General features: G+C 37.5%; 1 protein-coding gene and 1 pseudogene across 6 annotated transcripts in view; one reads left to right on the forward strand and one right to left on the reverse strand.

Annotated features, from left to right (window-relative positions):
* Positions 1–20,770, forward strand: part of EPHA6 (EPH receptor A6) — an 868,919-nt gene that overhangs the window by 601,593 nt on the left and 246,556 nt on the right. The gene's annotated exons all lie outside the window — the stretch shown is intronic.
* On the reverse strand, positions 19,016–19,619 carry LOC121036132 (ferritin light chain-like; annotated as a pseudogene).

A 20,770-nucleotide genomic window follows, 5' to 3' on the forward strand; every position in this document is an offset into this window, starting at 1 on the left:
GAAGTCTCTTTTTCACAGGACTCCACTGATTAAAAAGGTATTTTGCTTCAGTTTTTCCTGGACCAAATAATGACCTTAAGTGATGGGAACCAGGCTTATGTACCATAAGACAGGTTGGACCGTTCCAATGTGAAAAATATTAAAGATCATAGCTTTGCTAAATGGACTGGAAAAAATCATTAACTATTAACAGCTACTTAGAAGTTATAAAATGTGTATAGTAACATGCAGTGTTACAAATTGTCTGATATTGAAAAGGGCACTAGCAAATAGCAGTGGTTCTATTTCTTAAAACAGAATATAGATTTATTTTAAGCCAATGACCTAAAGCAACATATACAAAAATATGATTTCTTTGAGACATAAGCCATTATCCTTTGGAGGTTTTTTGGGTTCTTTTGTTTTGTTGAGATCAAGAACCATTTCTTACTCATTTGTGTGCCTCTTATAATTGCCTTGCTGACATGTTGAAGACTTTTAGTGAATATCAAGTTAAGTTGATGTTGTCTGGTAAATATTCAATTAATATGCATCTGTTACTTCAAACAAATTGCATGTATTTTATTATTTCATCTATATACTTTCAGTATCTTATTTGTGTTTTTGTGCATATATATTAATAACAGTGTGCTGGAGTGCGTGGGTGGCTCAATAGGTTAACCGACCGACTCTTGACTTCAACTCAGGTCATGATCTCTTGGTTCATGAGTTTGAGCCCCATGTTGGGCTTTGTGCTGATGGTGCAGAGCCTGCTTGGGATTCTCTTCCTCTCCCTCTCTGTCTCTGTTCCTCCCCCACTTGTGCTTTCTCTTTCTCCCTCTCAAAATAAATAAATAAACAAAAAAATAACCATGTTGGGGTTTAGTTACGCAGGATGAATAAGTTCTGGAGATCTAATATATAGCATGGTGACTATAGATAATAGTACTGTATTGTGTATTTGAAATTTGCCAAGACAGTAGATCTTAAATGTTCTCACCACACACACACACACACACACACACACACACACACACATACACACAAACTGTGTGGTGTTGGATATATTAATTAGCTTGATTGTGATGGTCATTTCATAATATGTACTTATATCCAAACATCACATTGTACACCATAAATATATATAATTTTTATTTGTCAGTTATGCCTCAATAAGGCTGAGGAAGAAACATGAATATGCATGTTCTCTGTCTTCAGGAAGCTCACCACTAAGCCGCACTAAAGACTCTTCCAACAGAGTTTCCTATTTATGTCATTCTCAAAGTCTAATTTTAATTTGACTTGATTTGAGAAGAGATGGATTTTTTTTCTATCAGCTATCATATAAATTGCCGGAATTTTTCTGCCAAGTTATTTGACTTTACAACCTTGAATTCTTCTAGAGAGCAAAAATGTTCCTTAGACATTTCAAGTTGCTTCAAATTCAGTGAAAAATATATTCCCTATATAATACATGGAGATTTACAGCCATTCTTCAGACTACACAAATCAGCTTTATTGATTTGTATCTTAAAGTGGCTTTTTAAAGTATCATATTCTAGTGGTTAGGAAAGCATTAAGGGCAGTGTGAGAAAACCGTAGATTGCCTATCTGGAACTGGTGGTGTGGTTCTTAATTATGGTTGACCTCTTATCCCCTCTATTGCTTAATCATGTACTCTGTCAAGACGACTAAGGAATATTGTGTTATTCAGTAGCTTCTTCTGGAATGCTATTCTAAAGCAAGAGGTGGGATCTAGCTAGCCGTGGAATGATGTCTAGTGGTGATACATAGCTGTGGTTCTTACAGGGAGAGGGCAGAAATACCTGATGCTGCGATGAAATTGTCCTTTAGGAAATCCCAGAGCACAAGGATGACACAGCACAGGGCTTGGTTCCTTTTATGGTTTTCTTTCCTATTTCCCAGTGGAATTCTATCCATATGGTAATCCATCATTTTTAGAGCCGAAAACACGTGAGAGTTGAACAAAAGGATTATCAAAATGTCCAAGGTGGATGAAAAGTATTGTATGTAAAATACGTAAATACTAAATATTATCTGCCTACGTCAAATCATAAAGACAGAGCTTGAATTTTTCTATTTGTACAGTACCAGTATGCAAGAAAAATAAGTTTAAATTATCTAATGTAACATCTTTTAAATTTGTATTCACTCAGTGCAAGACATCTGTTTTCGCTGTACCTCACTCTGAAGTCACAATACTGAGTGGACAGATGTTTATAAAATAAACCCAGCAAGCTCTACCAAACGTTATTTGAAAAATTAAGAAACAGCTAAAGTATTTGCATTACACTTTATGTTTTCAAGGGAAACAGTAGTTCAGTGAATTTAAGTCAAATAACAAGAATTCTTGGCAAAACAGCAGGATCCCTTTAAAAGATTTAGCTGTGTGTGCACAAACGCAAGCATGACATGTGTGAGCATATTATCGCACTGTAAAGATAGGCAAAGTAGCAGAATATGGCAACTTTACCACCAGATATAAAATAGCTGATTCACAGCAAACTGAATTTCATATTCTTTTATGCTTTTTGAAAACTGAGCACCCTTTAAAAAATGCTCTTGCACTATAGCTATTTTTAAAATAAGTAGTTACCTTGTACTTGCTAGATACAAAACCCGAAAGCAGACCAAATGTGTTTTCTTAACAATCATTTTCAGCATTTCTGTAAACATTGAAATACTACTTACTAAATTTAGCATACATATTTATACCTATATATCCATCCTTACATACGTGTAATACATATATTCTGCATTCATGCACTCTACCTATTCTCATTCTGAGATGAAGGCGTGAAATTGACAGTGACTTCAATATACTTGCTTAAGTTGTTACACTTGGAAGCAAAAGAGTTTATTTCTAAATTTGATACCAAGTTTGTTTCTAAATTTGACATAATGAGAGAGAAAGTGAAGGGCATTTGAAAGGCAGCAGCAAAAGCAAAAGCAAGCAGAATGTTTAATTGTTCGATTTATTCGTTCGCTCCTCCATTTGGTCTAAAAGTATTAATGCACCAGCCAGATATAGAAGTCGGCACTGCAGATTCAAAGATGAAAAGAATAGACTTGTTCTCTCCTTTCACAAAAGCTTGTGAGAGGTTCAGAAAATTAAACAAGATTACAATACAAGGTTGTGTGTGACGTTTGGGGGAGCACAAAGAGAAGAACCCAAGCAAACGTTCATCAAGGAAAACTTCCACAAAGAAGTGATGTGTTAAAGGAAACTTTAAAGTTAAATAAAACTTGGCTATGATAATGAGAGGGGTGGAGGGTGAGGCAGGGGGTGGGATAAAAGGATCAGGGAGCTTCTGTTCTCTCATGTGTGCAGGTGTACAGATGAAAGTGAGCGTGCAGCCTTCTAGTAACTGAAAGAATTTTAGTGTGGCTAGAACCATGGTTTTCAAAATGTAGGCCCTGCACTGGAATCAGCAGCAACACCTGAGAAAATGTTGGAAATGCAAATTTTCAGACTCCACCATATACCTGCTGAATCAGAAACTCTGGCGGTGAACCCAGAATTCTGTTTTAAAAAGCCCTCCAAGTGACTCTAATGTACACTGTAGTTAGACAACCAGCAGCTTAAACAGAGAGTACAAAGGTAGAGGTGAGGAATGTTGGGGGGTGACGATGTTGGTATAGGAAATACAAGACATGTGGCTGGAGTCATAGGTAGGGACCGTGCAATGCTGTCTCCTATCTTGCTACAGAGGCTAAAACCTTCCTGAGTTTTTATTTTTCTTCTAGTTATCTGTAGTTTGGAGACAGGCAAGCCAATCAGAATGAGCTTCTCATAACTGAATCCTCTGGTGCCATTGCTAACGCGTCTAATTTTCTCACCTTCATTGTATCCACACTAAAAATAAAACCTTCCAAATATCTTTTTCATTGTCATTCCTATAGCTGTCATAACTTCCAAATTCCCTAGAGACTCTTTTAACCTTAGAATTCACCTACCGAAGGTACTAGAACCTCGGGAATTATCAATTTAAATTCTAACACATGCTTGTTCTCTGCCAGCATGTAAGCCTGCATATTTCTCCCTGACAGTTCATATTTGGTCTCTGGACTTTCAGGACACAGTGAATTATGACCTGCTCATCAGAGCCTCCTGAGAAAACTGGAGCTGAGCCATCCCATGCCAAAGTTTCAGTGAAAGTTGGTCAGTTGCAGATGTTCCAGGAATTATCTGCATGGATAACTTCATGGATCTAGATATCAGAGAGGTAAAAGTGATATGTTAGCAAAGCAAAGTTAGAGACCAAGACTAATATGCCACACAAGGTTGTCACGGACCTGTCTCAGGCTAGATTACTTGGGTGTATGTTCTAATAAAGGCCAAATGATACATTCAGTTAGGCAAGGTAGGAGTTGGTATCTTGGCTCATGATGATTCTCCACCCTAGACATGAATTTACCATCAATAAAATAAAGGGGATGTGTTAAATTATCTACCCTTGCTTTAAAAATAAGGACCTTCTGAGTGAAGTGGTTAAGGATTTGAGCCAGACCAACCTCTGCCACTCCCTGTTTAAGCTTTGGTTTCCTCATCAAAAAACTAGAAATTTATTTATTTGTTTGTACACAGATTTATTCAACAAATATTTGTGAAAACACACTCTGTACGCTGTACAAACTGCTGGTCTACATGCTGTGGATATAGCAGACGTAGACAAAGATCCTTAGCATCCCGTCCTAGAGGTTATGTCCCAGAAAGGAGAGAGACAGTAAGCAAACAATTAGTAAAATACTTAGAGTGCTAAGTGATTCAGAGCTATGGTATGTTGCCTATACCTCCCCTTTAGGACCTTGGCACTTTCTCATTCTCTTGGCCAGGCTCATAGCTGAATTCCTTTCCAGACATTGCCTTTGTTCAAAAGAAGCTGCATTCCTCAGAGTCATGCCCTCTCCCCAGGCCTGGACAGAATCCAAGACTGTGTCATTGTGCCAGTCAAAGATTTATCCCATTGGTTAACTCAGGACAACTGTGAGGGGTCTTCTCGGCTGAGAGCTTCCTGAGATCTGCAGAGGTTTTTGTAGCTCATATCATAGTTTGACTGCTCCATTTCCCCATTTCTGCTCCCCTGTCCTCTCAACCTGTCCCTGCTGAAGTCACTCCTCAATAAACCTGCTACATGCAAAGCTACCTGAAGAATCTGTGCCCCAGGAAACCCTAAGACAGGTGATGCGAGATGCTCTGGAGAAGAGCAAAGCTGAGAAGGAGGATGCGGTGTGCCTTTCTCCTAATGTGATCATTAAATGTTAACTATCACTGTAATTTGAATTACTGCTGTGAGCTAGGCAGCTGGCAAACACTTCGTGGAGGAGGGCCTTAACCTTGGCCTTGAAGAAAAGGAAGGATATAAATACACAGCAAGAACAAGGAAATTTTTCATGACAGCAACTGATTCATGCAATTCATTTGGCAGATGCTTCACAGATAAATAGACAGCTACAGAAAACTAGTGAATTTTAGTTAAAAGTTCAAGCTTTGGACTGAACCCTGGATTTAAATTTTGACTCTACCACTTGCTATATATCATAATTTGTATAAGTCAGCTAACCACTCTATGCCTCAATTTCCACATAAGGAAAAATAGGGATAAGAATACCATCTACTTTCTAGTGTTCTTGTGAGTATGCAGTGGTTCAGTGCATGTAAAGTACTTAGCAGAATATCTGACTGATACCCATGTGGTTAGGGCTCAGGAAATGTTGCTATTAATACTGACATTATTGGTAATGATTTTCAGCCCTAAAATTCCATTCTAGCAGTTTCAAAATTGTATTTTAAAAATTAAACAATATTCTTGCTTATCTTCTTGCATCTGGACACTCTAGGAATCAAGTCATTTTCTGATTCTTTCCTTTGACCTTTGTTTTTCATGCCCATTAGCTTACCCTGGAGACAGCTGGCTAGTCTTGGTGTTAGTTTTTGTTTAATTTTTATAGGTGACATATAAGGAAGTCTGGGATTCCCCGAGTGACTTGACCTCCCAGGGCCTAAGCATTGGAGGGTTGGACAAGGAAGCTCCACATGTGAACTTCTGAGATAATCAGATTTTGACCCACACAGTAGGCAAGTCAGGGAATCCCCATCAGTCCTATTCCAGCAACATCACCACCATCACAAGGTGGTGGTGCCTCTGCTTCTGCAGTAATCAGATTATTTATAGGATGGGCCACTTTTCTTTTAAATACTTAAATCATAAAAGATTTCAGCACTAGTAGACAATATAGCATAATGGTTAGAAACTGCAACTCTGGAACGAGGCTATCTGTACTTACATTTTGGTTTTGCCACTTCTGTGTGTGTAACAATGGCCAGTTAAGAAACCTTATGTGCCTCAGTTTCTCCATCTATAAGGTAGTGATAATAATAGAACTATCTTAAATGATTTTGTGAAGATTAAATAGGTGAAATACATGTGATGTATTTAGAACTGCAGATGGCAAATGTAAACACTCTGGAGTGTTTGTTATAATAATGACTCCTTCTGAGGGAGACCCAATCGTGTATTTAGTACAATATGATTTTTTGAATGAGCCTGTGCTGTGAATCAGCTACTACTCATTTCCATAAGGAAGAAGGAAAAAACTATAAGTCTGGAAAGAAAACTTTCTTAGGGTACTCTCTGTGGAATCTTCATCACTTTTCAAGTAAAAATGACTGATAGCCACCTATCTCACAATATATTTTTAATTAAATAAGTAACTATCTGACGTATTTCCTTGCACAAGAATAAGCAATCCAAAGTAAAATTTAGCTATATATTGAAAATTATATTTTGGCTTAGAATAGGTATTAGTTATACTGTATCTTCTATAAAAATAAACTCAGAATATCTTGTTTGAGGAAGGATTTTACTTTTTTCAAATTATGGAACAGGTACAGGTTTAAGAATATTTGAGCTTTTATAAAGACAAATTTTTACCTTGCATGATGACTAGAAATAAGACTGTTCCATTCTTTCCCAATTTTTTAAAAAAAGTATTTATTTACTTTTGTGTGTGAGAGAGAGAGAGAGAGAGAGAGGGAAAGAGAGAGACAGAGACACTGAGCAGGGGAGGGGCAGAGAGAAGGAGACAGAGGATCCCAAGCCGGCTCCACACTATCAGTGCAGAGCCCAATGCGGGGCTCGATCCCACAAACTGTGAGATCATGACCTGACCTGAAATCAAGAGTTGGACGCTTAACCGACTGAGCCACCCAGGCACCCCTCATTGTTTCCCAAATTAATCCAAGTTGCTCAGCAGACAAACAAGGGAGAACAAGGAGATTTGGGCTTATCTAATTGCCTTTAGCCCATTCTTTTTTCAGTGATGTTCTGTACTGCAGCTCAAGATGCGTTTGGATCTTGCTAAATCATTTCTCAGTGTTTGTATTTATCCATCGTGGGAGCTGCACCATTTTAAAATTAGCTAGCTTTATGTCATTTTCTCCCTCTCATCCTACTTAAATGCCCACTGGGATGATAGATTTCAAATTGAGTTAAACAAAAGATACCCAGTTAATACCCGTGGAGATTCTTTTTTAAGTTATGTGCTTTTACAGTTGCTGTTTGCTTGATGTCAGCAATATTTTTAAGGTTTGAAAAGTATACCATTCATGATAATTCTCTACCATTATCCTTGAGATTATTAATAGAAGCAGGAAAGATAAATTTAATGAGTTTTCATTAAAAAAAAAAAAGAAACCAAACTTCTGCACATGAGGCTATATCTCTGTCATTGTTTTTCTCAGTGCTCTTACTGCTTAAGATGGAGGGAGAAATACCTTACTGGAAAGGAAGGTGAAAAATGAGTAAATAAGAGATTGATGGGGTAATTCTACTTTTCATTGATCAGTGACCCATAGAAGCCTCTAAGGCACAAGGACTTACATACCAAAGGAGAGATAGGGCACCCCAACCTGGTCCATGACTGGGAAGATAGTTGAAGCAGTCTTATAAGCACCCTTAGCTTAGACTTCCAATAGCTTAAACTGTGTAAACTGGGGCATCAGAACAGGTGAAGAATTGAGAAAAGCTCAGTTTAGAAAATAAAAACAATTAGAAAAATACTTTTTTGTTAACATTCAGAAGAGAAGCCACATAGAAAACTTAAAGCTAGGTATATGCACCTCCATTACCCCCCATACACATGCATACCAAAAAAGGAATGCAATGCATGAATTAGTCAAACTAATAAGTATATGGAATTTAGAAATTCTTCTCATGTGTTTTAAAAGGAGATAGAAATGACCTCTATTACACTTTCTGTTAATCGTCTAAAATTATTTAATCAAGAATTTTGTTTAACAGAACATGTTCAAACATACATATAACTAATCTAAGTCATTAATACCTCTTACTAGAGATGAGACAGAATTACAAGTATAGTCAAATTTCCTGTTCTAGGAAGAAAGCTGATTGCTCTAAGCAGTAAGTAGGATGACTTTTCCCATATATATGCTAACTTATCTGAATTGCACTTAATTTTTATAGGGTTGCCTTCTCAGAAAGTCTGACTAACCTAATAGAGGAATATTGACTTATATTTGCATTTCCCTTCTCCCTAAAAACAGTTGAGGCAGTCTAAAACACATACACAAAATATTAAAGCATTTAAAAATATTTAAAGCACCAGAATTAAAGCTAGAAGTAGAAAATTTGATCCATAAAAACAAGAGGTGATCATCACTAGTGGTGAACCACATGCACACCATCTCTGCCTCTGACATTTCTGGACGCAGCCAGAGAACAGAGAAGTCCTCAAGCTCTTATGATATGAAGCACAAATGCTCTAAGAAAGATAGATGAAGAATCTGAGGATAATGGTCTCAAGCAGAGTTTTTTCAACAAATGCAAAAGTGTGCTTTTTTAATGTGGTGTTTTATGACTACAACCTTTGATAGAAGCAGACCCAAGGTAAAGTTTCACTGATTGAAGATGATTTCCATGCTGGGAATGAGATGAGGAAGAAAGGTTACTTAGTACAATTCCATGCATACAGACTTCAAAAGAGCTAGTATAGCTGGGAAGTGAATGAAAAAGAATCACCCTTTAAATTTATTTTCTAAATATGTGTTCTTTGGTCAGATACTAAAAATTAGAATACCCCAAAGCCCTTTGACTGGAGATATCAAATATACCATGAGCTAGGTTAAGTGAAAAGAGATCTAAGAATGTCCCAGACAGGGCCACAGTGGAAATATGGGGGCGTAAATGAGGCTAGGCTTCAAAAAGAACTGAAACAAGATACCAGAAAGGTCTTGAAATGAAAGATAAACAATCTCTTTCTTTTTTTTTTTTTCATGTATTATTCAATCCTTTATTTATTCACTAAGCATTTATTGAGCACCCACTAAGTGCCAGGAGCTGGAGATGCAAGGGTGAATGGTGAATGGTACTCCTGCCTTCATGACACTGATGTCTCACAGCAGTTTGGATTTATATTACAGAGGTTTATGGATCTCGCATCAGCCCTTGTTCCCAGAGATCCAAATTCCTCTTCACTTTCATACTCTTTTCCAAGAAAAACAAAGTCCAGGAGGAAAATGCTATCCCATGACTCGGAATCTAATCCTAAATATCCAAGAGTTTCTAACACTGATTTGCCTCCAGCCTCTTCCTATTCAGTCTTCACCAGTTTTAATTGTGACCTGCAGAGCTGCCAAATGCTGGAGCTTTACACATGGCAGGGGGTGGAGGGGTGAAGGGGGCGGGGAGGACTGTTCTACATGTCAGCAACAATCTCTTTCTTGGTCTACACAGCCACTCGCTTCTGTTTCTCTCGCCTAGGATCAGATTTACCTATGCATATGTTCATTTAGGAAAATAAATCTATCTGCCTCACAGCTTGTAGATTCATATTTCCCCATCATTTCAACCATGCACCAAGACAACCAGAATGACTATGAATCCTAATTCCAAATTCCTGGAAGAAATATCATGGTTTGGCCCAATATGAGTCAGGTCTCCATTCCTAATCCAATTCATGCAGGTAGGGACCAGAGAGAGAGGCAGTTTTCAGAGATAGAGCTTAATAGATACCCGTTCAGTATCCCACTAAGATACTTAGTATCTTAGTATTCTTACTAAGATTACTTACTAAAAATTTTGAGCTAAGTCTTTAATGAGAGCTTAGAATGTGTTTTCTCTATTTACACACTGATAGATGGTACAAATGCTTCAAAAATAAGGTGAAGAGTGGCTCAGTTGGTTAAGTGATTGACTCTTGATTTCAGCTCAGGTCATGATCTCATGGTTTGTGGGTTCAAGCCCCACACAGGGCTCTGCGCTGACAGCATGCAGAGCCTGCTTGGGATTCTCTGTCTCCCTGTCTCTCTGCCCCTCTCCTGCTTTCTCTCTTTCAAAATAAATAAATAAACATAAAAAAATAAGGTGAAGAAGTACAGAAATAATTCCACTATTAAAGCTGAGACAACCAACCAATATTTTTTCCCATCCTTACATTTGCACTGAAATGAGCTGGAGGCGAATCAAAGATTGTCCTTAGGAAGCAGAGTTGACTCTGCTCCAACAATTAGGCATACTCTAGATTGAAAGCCCACAGTTCCACACCACTGGATACTGTGAATAAAGATGATTCTGGCCTGGAAAATTTTCAAAGCAGGTGTTCAAAGTCATCAAAAAGAAACCCGAGGAGCAATGCTCCCATGGAAAAAGTTATATTGAACCACATATTTTTGCAGCAAGCCTTCTAGGATAAGTTATGGAAAAAGTGTACTTGTAAAAAATGGATTAGGTTGTCTTCTTTTGTAGAGTTTTTATCAATTGCCTTTTGTGTGCCAAAGAAAATGATTTTAATTTTGATAAAGTTGATGATGTTCAATCCCTTCTAGCAGCGGTAGGATGGTAGAATTATTTGTATCCAGAAATCAATTCTAGTTATTGAAAATTAAATCCATATTATCAGCATATAGAAAGAGGCATATATTACTGTCTAGCAAGATAGCACATGCCAGTTTGTCTATTATCAATATCATATGCAGATATTAGTGTAAAAGATGAATAAATAAAACATGACACTTTTTTTATATTACATGAACTTGTGAAAGAGTATGTCAGGAATTTTTTCCCCTTTAGTTCATTTTTAAAGAGGTATTTACTCCACATTTTCAGAATAATAATACTAAGTTTCAGTTTTGAGTTAAGTTGATTCCCTGAGCAATAAAGCCAAAATTTAGTGAAAAATCTACAGGCAAAGCAAACAATCTTATTTTCTTGAAAATATAATATTAGTAAGTTATGGTGTAATTCTGTGCATAAAACAAAATATTATGCAAAATTTAACTGGGAGATCTAACACATAATTTAAGGGAAATCATAACATAAATAATAAAGGGGACATTAATAAAATTGATTGATCTATCGTTTTGTGGAACAACAAGTTTGGCTCTTTTTAAAATAGAGTAAGCTTGGGACACCTGGGTGGGTCAGTCGGTTAAGCATCTGACTTTGGCTCAGGTCATGATCTTGTGGTTTGTGGGTTCGAGCCCCACATCAGGTTCTGTGCTGACAGCTCAGAGCCTGGAGCCTGCTTCGGATTCTGTGTCTCCCTCCCTCTCTGCTCCTCCCCTGCTCGTGCTCTGTCTCTCTCTCTCCCTCTCTCTCTCTCTCTCTCTCTCTCTCTTTCTCTCTCTGTCTCTGAACAGTAAATAAACATTTAAAAAATTAAAAAAATAATAATAATAAAGTAGAGTAGGCTCTCTCTGAATCTCTCCAGAAGTGATTGCAGTGATCAGTTAGAAGCTGAGGTAGTTTGGTTGTTAGAGCAGAGGCCTCAAAAGGTTTCAAGCAATGATGCAACAGCTTCCTTGAGAACTTGCTTTCAGGGGATAATCAAATGAGTTTTGGCATAGGAATAGCAGGTCCCTGTTGGTTGCCTGTGATCTAAATTATTTGGGGCACCGTGTTTGAGTCCATAAAGCTAAGACATTGCCCTCCACCCCCAACATTGTTGGTTTCTATGCTTCTGTAAAGATTTCTACTGAAGCCATGTAAGAGACAACTGTACCCTAAATGTGCTTTAACATTAACTGTGAAGGTTAAGTAAAAATCTTCACAGGAATTTGTTTAGCTCCAGATTTGGTGGCAATGGGTTCATAATTAGATGGCTTAAAATGGGCAGATTCCTCCATAATCTGATTTTAACATGCTGTCTCACTAAAGTTGCAAGAAATGTCTGTTCATTTGTTTTTATTTTTGGTCTGTTTGTTTTTACATCTATGCAGTTTTTATTAAATCAATACATGAGATCCATTAAATGTAAGATAGACAGGACTGATTTCACCCTGAACCAATCAATCAATTGAAGAAAAAGAAAATGGACTCTCTCCAAGCAGAGCATTTGGTTTTCTTTTTATAAAAATGGCTGTTTTATAAACAGAACCCTCCCCCCACCCCGCCTCATTTTGCTTTATCTTTTCAATTTCATTCATCCAGTTATGGGGGCAAACAGACTCAGAAGTCTGTTCAACGTAGGAAAAAAATGTAAATAGTAAATGGAGATTAAAAGCATCTAACTTAAGCAACATAATAAGCATTGAGAGGTTTTTAGTAGTTAATTTGGAAATATAAAGATCCACTTATCCTCTCTTTCCCTCCTTATAGGATATGCATATAGACAAACACAGACAAACTCCTCTTTGTTTCATTTTAGTAAGTAGGACTCTCAACTTTAAGTGATGAAGTCCCAACTGGTTTAGTGAAAAGTGAGACTTTATTACTTTAAGTAAAGAAAGTCAAGGTATAGTGTGAGATTCAGGCCAAATCCAGGCTCCAAACATGTCCTCATTTTATTGTCTGATAGTTTCTTCCCATATATTTGCAAGAGTTTATATCCCCAGTAAAAATTGCAATTTTGAGTAAACTCACATCTCCTTCTATTCTACTCATGAGAAAAAACTAAGCACACTGAATGAGGTCACTATATTTTCACGATCCATTCTATCCACCTTCCTATTCTATATCCTCTTGGTTCTATTCTGCTTCAAAGTACATGTAAAATCTCTGGAAGATGCTGTGATTTCATGTCTCCATACATGTAATGTCATTTCTTCACACTAGAATGTCCCAGTATCTACTTGTCACTTTGGTTACTTGCCAATTTCTTCTAACCCTTTCAGATTTAGCTCAAGAATCACCTCCTTTATAAACCTTCCTTCACTTCTTCCTGCCGAGATTATCACTCTCCTACTCTTCCCTCATGACCCTCACTCGTACTTCCATTTTAGCAACAGTTTCACTATATTACAGTTATCTATCACCCTCACTAAAGAGAAACTACTCTGAGGATTGGAAACCAGGCTTAAGTCTTCTTTGTCTCCCCAATCCCTACATCACAGTGTTTGGCACATTCTAAATATTTTTTTAATGTTTGTTTATTTTTAAGAGAGAGAGATAGAGCACAAATGGGGGAGAGGCAGAGAGAGGAAGACACAGGATCTGAAGCAGGCTCCAAGCTCTGAGCTCTCAGCACAGAGCCCGATGCGGGGCTCAAACTCACGAAACTGTGAGATCATGACCTGAACCGAAGTCGGTTGCTTAACAGACTAAGCCACCCAGGCGGCCCATGGCACATTCTAAATGATTAGTATTTTTTTGTTGTTTTTGAGTGAATAATGAGTTGATGAATGAGAATTCACTCAAGAAATTTTCTAGAACTTTTTCTAAATAATAAATGTATGCTTTTTATCAGGATTTTTTTAACATATTTTCTATGAAAAATATTCTTTTTTTATAAGTTTATTTCTTTATTTTGAAAGAGAGAGAGGGGCGCCTGGGTGGCGCAGTCGGTTAAGCATCCGACTTCAGCCAGGTCACGATCTCGCGGTCTGTGAGTTCAAGCCCCGCGTCAGGCTCTGGGCTGATGGCTCAGAGCCTGGAGCCTGTTTCCGATTCTGTGTCTCCCTCTCTCTCTGCCCCTCCCCCGTTCATGCTCTGTCTCTCTCTGTCCCCAAAATAAATAAACGTTGAAAAAAAAATTTAAAAAAAAAAAAAAAAAAGAAAGAGAGAGAGAGCAGGGAAGGGGGAGAGAGGGAGAGAGAGAAAAAAAATCAAGCAGGTTCTGCATCATCAGCATGGAGCCCAACACGGGGCTCAATCCCCTGAACCATGAGATCATAACCTGAGCTGAGATCAAGAGTTGGATGCTTAATCGACCGAGCCACCCAGGTCCCCCTATGAAAACTAGATCCTAAATAAACCTTTGAGTTTAGCCTTATGAAATATGTGATCCCTAATGGCTATACATTTACTGACAAAGCTACTTACCTCAAGCCACACTGTTATACAGAGAAGTTATAACCTCAAGTGCATAAGTATGATTACCAATATGCAAATGCTATTAATAACATGGTACATGTTGAATAATTGAACATCATTGGTTCCAGGGAATTTTTGAAATTTTTAAGGAAATTCTATTGTACACTGGATCTTTAAAAAATGAAATATGTATGTATAAAGGCGTAAGTATTTCACTTACAAAATATGTTATCAAAGACCTATCTCAACTGCATGTAACAATACGAAATACAGACAATTACAAATTAAATCCCGACATTTAGAATGTTAACAATAGTTCCAGGTGTTTAAATGCCTCAGTTACTTTTCTCTGTTCTTTGATATTTGTCACATGAAGCCTACCTGTCAAGGCATCTTGACCATTTATTAATGCACACAAGAATCTTAAAAAAGAAAGAGAGAGAGACAAAAAGTGTTTCATCATGCTGCACTATGCTTCTGCTTCTGCCTCTCCATCAAGTTTTACCAAACTCACATTTTCCAATTATCCCTGTGTCATTTGGCATTTTTATCTGACAAGTAAATTAAGGTCGTCAAGAAGAATGAATCTTGAAATCTTCTGTGTCCCAATGTAGCCACAGTTTGACGTACTGAACTGCATTGTTTCTGGAGAATTGGCAGACCAGAGAAAGAAAGCACAGTGGTGCAATCACTTTCTAAAAAAAATATAATCCCTGCTAAAGGTTCCTACTTCAATAGATATGATCCATGAGGCTTTTTTTCAATTCCAACTGAGAATTTAGTAACCTGCTTACTTGAGTGGAACAGAGAATCTCTTGTCATTCTCCCTCTCTCCCTCTCTTCTCTCCCCCTGCCCCTCATCTTAGAGGTTATTTTTCCTGTTGGTAAATGGCGTCAAATATTAAATAAATGTAAAAGAAACATGCTAATACAATACCATGCCAATACCTTCCTTATTATAAATAATAAATGAAATATTTATTTCATTCAAAGCCTACGCAGGGGTATTTGAATAAAAAAGTTAATTCACAGGGGCACCTGGGTGTCTCAGTTGGTTGAGCGTCGGACTTTGCCTAAGGTGATGATCCCACAGTTAATGAGTTTGAGCTGGCATCAGGCTCACCGCTGTCAGCAGGAAGCCCACTCGGATCTTCTGACCACCTCTCTCTCTGCCCTTCCCCCGCTGGTGCTCTCTATGTCAAAAATAAATAAACACTAAAAAAATTTAACTCACACTATTTTCTTTTTGTTTATTATTTATTTATTTATTTATTTATTTATTTATTTATTCAGTATATGAAGTTTATTGTAAAATTGGTTTCCATACAACACCCAGTGCTCATCCCAAAAGATGCCCTCCTCAATACTCATCACCCACCCTTCCCTCCCTCCCACCCCCCTTCAACCCTCAGTTTGTTCTCAGTTTTTAAGAGTCTCTTATGCTTTGCCTCTCTTCCACTCTAACCTCTTTTTTTTTCCTTCCCCTCCCCCATGGGTTTCTGTTAAGTTTATAGCACACTATTTTCTATTCACTTATCTCTGAACATACTATATATCAAAATACAAGTGTGGAAGAGTCATTTATGTAACTAGAACACTTTTAAGCATGAGCATTACCAAATGCATCTTATATGAAAACTCTTCTTTAGCCAGGGCATTTAATCCTTATGTCTAGAATGCATTATTTATCTCTTCTTCAGGAAAAATATATATTTATTAATTTCTAGTCTGTGTAAGGTGCTCTACTAATCCCATGTGATATAGTAAGTTGAAAGATATTATTTATGCCCTCAAGAAGCTTATCATGTAGTTGAAATGAGCCCCAACCCCTGAAATCATCAGAAATCAAATCATTTTTGATAGTTGAAATTTTCAGACATAAGTTTGGTCTTAAAAGTATTATTTTTACTATTTATTGTTAAATATTTTGCAGAGACATACTTTTCTAATCATGCACCCACAGACTCTTGCCCTTTTAAATAAAATATCTTGGACATAACTCAGCATTTTTTATTCACCTTGTATGATCATATTATTGTTTTGAGTTATAACATAGCAAGTCCTTCTGTGTTCCCTGAATTTTACAAGGATGTTTGATCCTAAAGTCTTTGCTCCTGAATACCGTATATTTGGGAATGTTATGTCAGCTTTCCATTTTCCCGGTCAGCCTACCAGTGTGCACATCCATTCAATTCCCTCTCTTCAGATATCTCACCCCTGGCCTCATTTACTTAATTTACTTCTACAATACTGTTTTATGAATTTGGAAATCAATAAACATGTCTGAAGTAAGAGTGTGAGGCATCAAAGCTGTTTCATGGAGTAAACTGTGTGTTCTTTAGTATGTGAACATCTGTCAGATATCTCCTCAGAAGCTCTTTTTGTCCATCTTGCTATTATTCCACTGCATTCCACATAAATGAAGTTGCCATCTAGCTGAATTCAAATACATGTGATAAGATGAGTATAGGAATAATCGGGGGGACAGAAGAGAATGGGGATGAATCTAAGAAATACTTAAAATGTAGTAATGATGGAGCGCCTGGGTGGGTCAGCATCTGACTTTGGCTCAGGTCATGATCTCACAGTTTGTGGGTTTGAGCCCTGTGTCCGGCTGTGTGCTGACAGCCCAGAGCTGGGAGCCTACTTTGGATTCTGTGTCTCCTCTCCCTCTTCCCCTCCCCCATTTGCGCTCTCTCTCTCTCTCTCTCTCTCTCTCTCTCTCTCATAAATAAACATTTAAAAAATTAAAAAAATGTAATAATGACAGGATTGATGATTAATGTGAAGGCAAAGGTGAAAACTGTGGGAAATCTGAGTGCAAAGTTTCAGGCCTGGATATCTCCAGGAATGGTGAACCTCTGCAGTGGGATGACTTTACCCTCTAGGCACTGGGAGAGATTCTGAATAGTTTTAAATATTATTTTGAAGAATAATTATGTGGCCACATAATGTGAGATGGATTGGGAAGAGATACTATAGAAAGACAATTTAATAGACAAATATATAAGCAGCCTAATCCCGTGAAGCTGAACCTGAAATGAGGTTGTTCCAGTGGTAATAAACACAAGATAATATAAGACATGATAAAGATTTGACTCTGGACATGGAGTTGTAGGTGAAGGTAGAATCAAGATGACTGTACACTTCAAGTCTGGGTAGCCAAGAGAATAACAGCATCATCTACAAAATCACAAGATTATGTTTATCTAAGAGAAATATATCCTCAGCTTTCATTCATATGTCATACTCATATGTCTGTATAACCATATAGTGTTGAGATTTTACAGATTGATTAGTCTTCATTATATATTGCTAAATCTTTATATATGTACCTCATTTCATAGGATTAAACTAATCCTGATTATAGTATATGACCTAAGAGGATTTCCTGTATTGGTTGTCAATAAACCTTAAGATTAATTTCCTGGGTACTATCAATCCATTACATTGTTGAGATGTGTGCTGTGCTTTAAAAAATCATTTTGTTGAAATGATGAGATAATATCATTTGAAATTTTGACATTTCATCAGAATTGGGAGTCATAAATAAAACATGTGAATATGAAACAAATATATACCACCATTTATTTCCCTGGGCAGAATTTTGAGAAAAACTTTATTCAAAAAAATATGTAACTGCTGTCTTCAATAACTTTAAAAAGATGTTCATAACAGAAAAGAGTTAACTTTAAAAAGCTATTCCACAGAAAATGACACAGCATACAAATAACAGATTTTACTTTGAAATGTAAATATAAACTAGAATAATCTTGATTACAGAGAGACAAAAGCATGTCTCTGTAGAAGAAAAATCTTTGGTTAAAAATAGCAAAATTGCTTTTCTCCAATACTTTCCTAAAGACATGAAATTTATTTTTTTCAACCTATTTTTTTAAAGTATTTGGATTCCAAGTAAAGAACTTCGCTTTTTTCTCCTCTTTAAATAGAAACAACTAAAGCAAACCTCCCTTATAGCGGCATCCTTACTTATGCCAAGCATTGGCTAGGTGCTAAGCTCTAGTTCAGTAACAATTTTGCACCTCTTTTTGCCCCTTAAGGAAGTGTGCCTCTTTCCAAACCGTACGATGAAATAATAATTTCAATATACTTATATTTTTCCAAGACCTTATTCCATTAAGACCTTATTCCATTAAGCAAAAAGACATTTCCAATCAGCTAGTCACAAATAAATTTCATTCCTTACCTGGATTTCATTGTATCTTTTTAAAGACAGGTTTGCTCTCTAGGGAGTTACTTACAGGAGTAAATAATACACATTCTATCCTACCAAACTAATTAGAAATGTGGTTTTGTTTTGTTTTTTTGTTGTTGTTGTTGTTGTTGTTTTTTAGGATTGAAAAATGAACAGATGGTACAAGCAGACAAGTTTTCAATCATGGCAGGGGGATTGGTTAGCTATACTGTACTATTCTGGAATCCATTTGGTAGATGCTGTTACAGTTTGTTTTTCTAAGTGTCCATTTAAATTAATCAGGTCTTTGAGGCCTCTAACCAAGGAGCGACTCCTCTTTCTTCTCCTCTTCCTCCTCCTTCTCTTAACACATTAACAACACAACTTTGAACTGTGCAGATCCACTTACACAACAGATTTTATTTCAATGTTTTTTAAATTTTTTTTTCTGCAAAAAGTGTTATTGTTTTCACTTGGTCCAAGGCTTGGGAGAAGGTTCCAGAGTGGTTAAAAAGCTGCATAGGAGCTTCAGGGAGAGGCTCAGGAAGAAGTCCTGACACCAGGGGGATGCCCTTCAAAGGCCACTAGGCTCTGGAGGCTAATAGTTATGCTTGAGGGTGAGCCTTCCGAAGAGATACTCGCCCTGCCCAGCCTGGGAGCCAGCCAGCCTGTGGAGGTTAGTCAGGTGGTTGCCATCTTCTTGATGAGTTTCACCTCCTCTTCCAGGAAGTGGTTCTACAGGAAGTCACAAGGACAGGGGTATGCAAGGCAGAACCCGGGGCAAGCAGATCCCACAGGGCATGGTTCAGGTTCTTCTCTGGGACCATGGCAGCTTCCATAGCGGCTTCCAAGGTTTTATCCCACTCATCTTGGGACGGTTTCTGCAGGTCCTGGAAGAGGACCCAACCATCCCCACTGGTTTTGCATCTTCCAGAGCCCCTCAGAGTCCTCCTGCTTCTCCTAAGCCAGCTTGCTGAAGGGGGCTATGCCCTCTAGAGCCACATTGTCAAGTTGGAAATAGAAGCCCAGAGAGAGGTAGGTGTAGGAGGCCTGCAGACGCATGTTGTCCACCTCGGTGGAATAATTCTGATGAATCTGGGAGTTCATGTTTGATCAGCAATAAAGAGCTAAACTCAAAAGATGGTGTTGGCTGGTCCCAGAGGCAGATGGTGGCTGAGATTATGGTTTCAAAGGTTGACTGGAAAGGAATTGGAGGGTGACTGGAGGCTGGAGGAAGAAGGGGTGTCCTGGATCTGTTCTGTCCAAACATTGTTGAAATAAGACAGATCCACAAGACCACTCAGAGCATTACCTATTGGCAGATTTTTTACAGTACTGTAAATGTTTTTTCTCCTCCTTATGATTTTCTTAATAACACTTTCTTTACTCTAGCTTAATTTATCATAAGAGTACAGTATATAGTACATATAACATACAAAATATGTGTTAACCAACTGTTTATGTTATTGGCAAGGCTTCCAGTCAACAGTAGGCTATAACTACTTAACAGTAGTTGAATTTTGGGGGAATCAAAAGGTATAGGGTGATTTTCAACTGCAGGGATTGGCACTGTAATTCCCACATTTTCCAAGGATCAACTGTATTTCCTAACTGACACTCTACTGATTTATTGCTAGAGGCTGCTTATTCCTTTCCAGAGTGCCCCGCATATCCCTTTTCTAACAGTTCTTTCACTTGTAGTTATTTTTTCATCGTCTATCTTTCCCATGAACTGTAAATCCATGAGGTCAGTAACTGAATCTCCGATGTTTATCTCAGTGTCTGCCATGTAGGAGGTTCTCAATAAACACTTGTTGAATGAGCTAATGCATTCTTAAACTTATATTCACATTTCTAAGTTTAATCAACTTAACTTGATTAAATGTAGAAGCCTGTACTTTCTAGCACCTCCTGCCTTCTGGAAAGCATTATCTTCAAGCATACAGAATAATTGCATCTTCTGATTAAAATTATGTTGGGTAGACTTATTTCACATACGTATAACTACCTTCAGGGTAAATCTTTACATATGAAGTGGAAGGTGAGGATATGGATAACCCTAGGTCAATCTGGCTTTTTTTTTTAACCAGAATCACCTAATGCAAATGACAATTGAATCCATTTACTCAAACAAATATTTATTGAGCTACTACTCAATAAATAGGACCTGTATCAGGTCCTATAGGTTGAATACTGTATGAGTTTCAGAGAGCTACTATAGCAGATGACACACACAACAGAAATTTATTCTCTCATAGTTACGGAGACCAAAAGCATACTCTCTCCTAAGGCTCTAGGAGAGAAT

The sequence above is a fragment of the Herpailurus yagouaroundi genome, unplaced genomic scaffold (genome assembly GCF_014898765.1).
Source record: "Herpailurus yagouaroundi ecotype Mexico unplaced genomic scaffold, PumYag 162, whole genome shotgun sequence".
Classification (NCBI taxonomy): domain Eukaryota; kingdom Metazoa; phylum Chordata; class Mammalia; order Carnivora; family Felidae; genus Herpailurus; species Herpailurus yagouaroundi.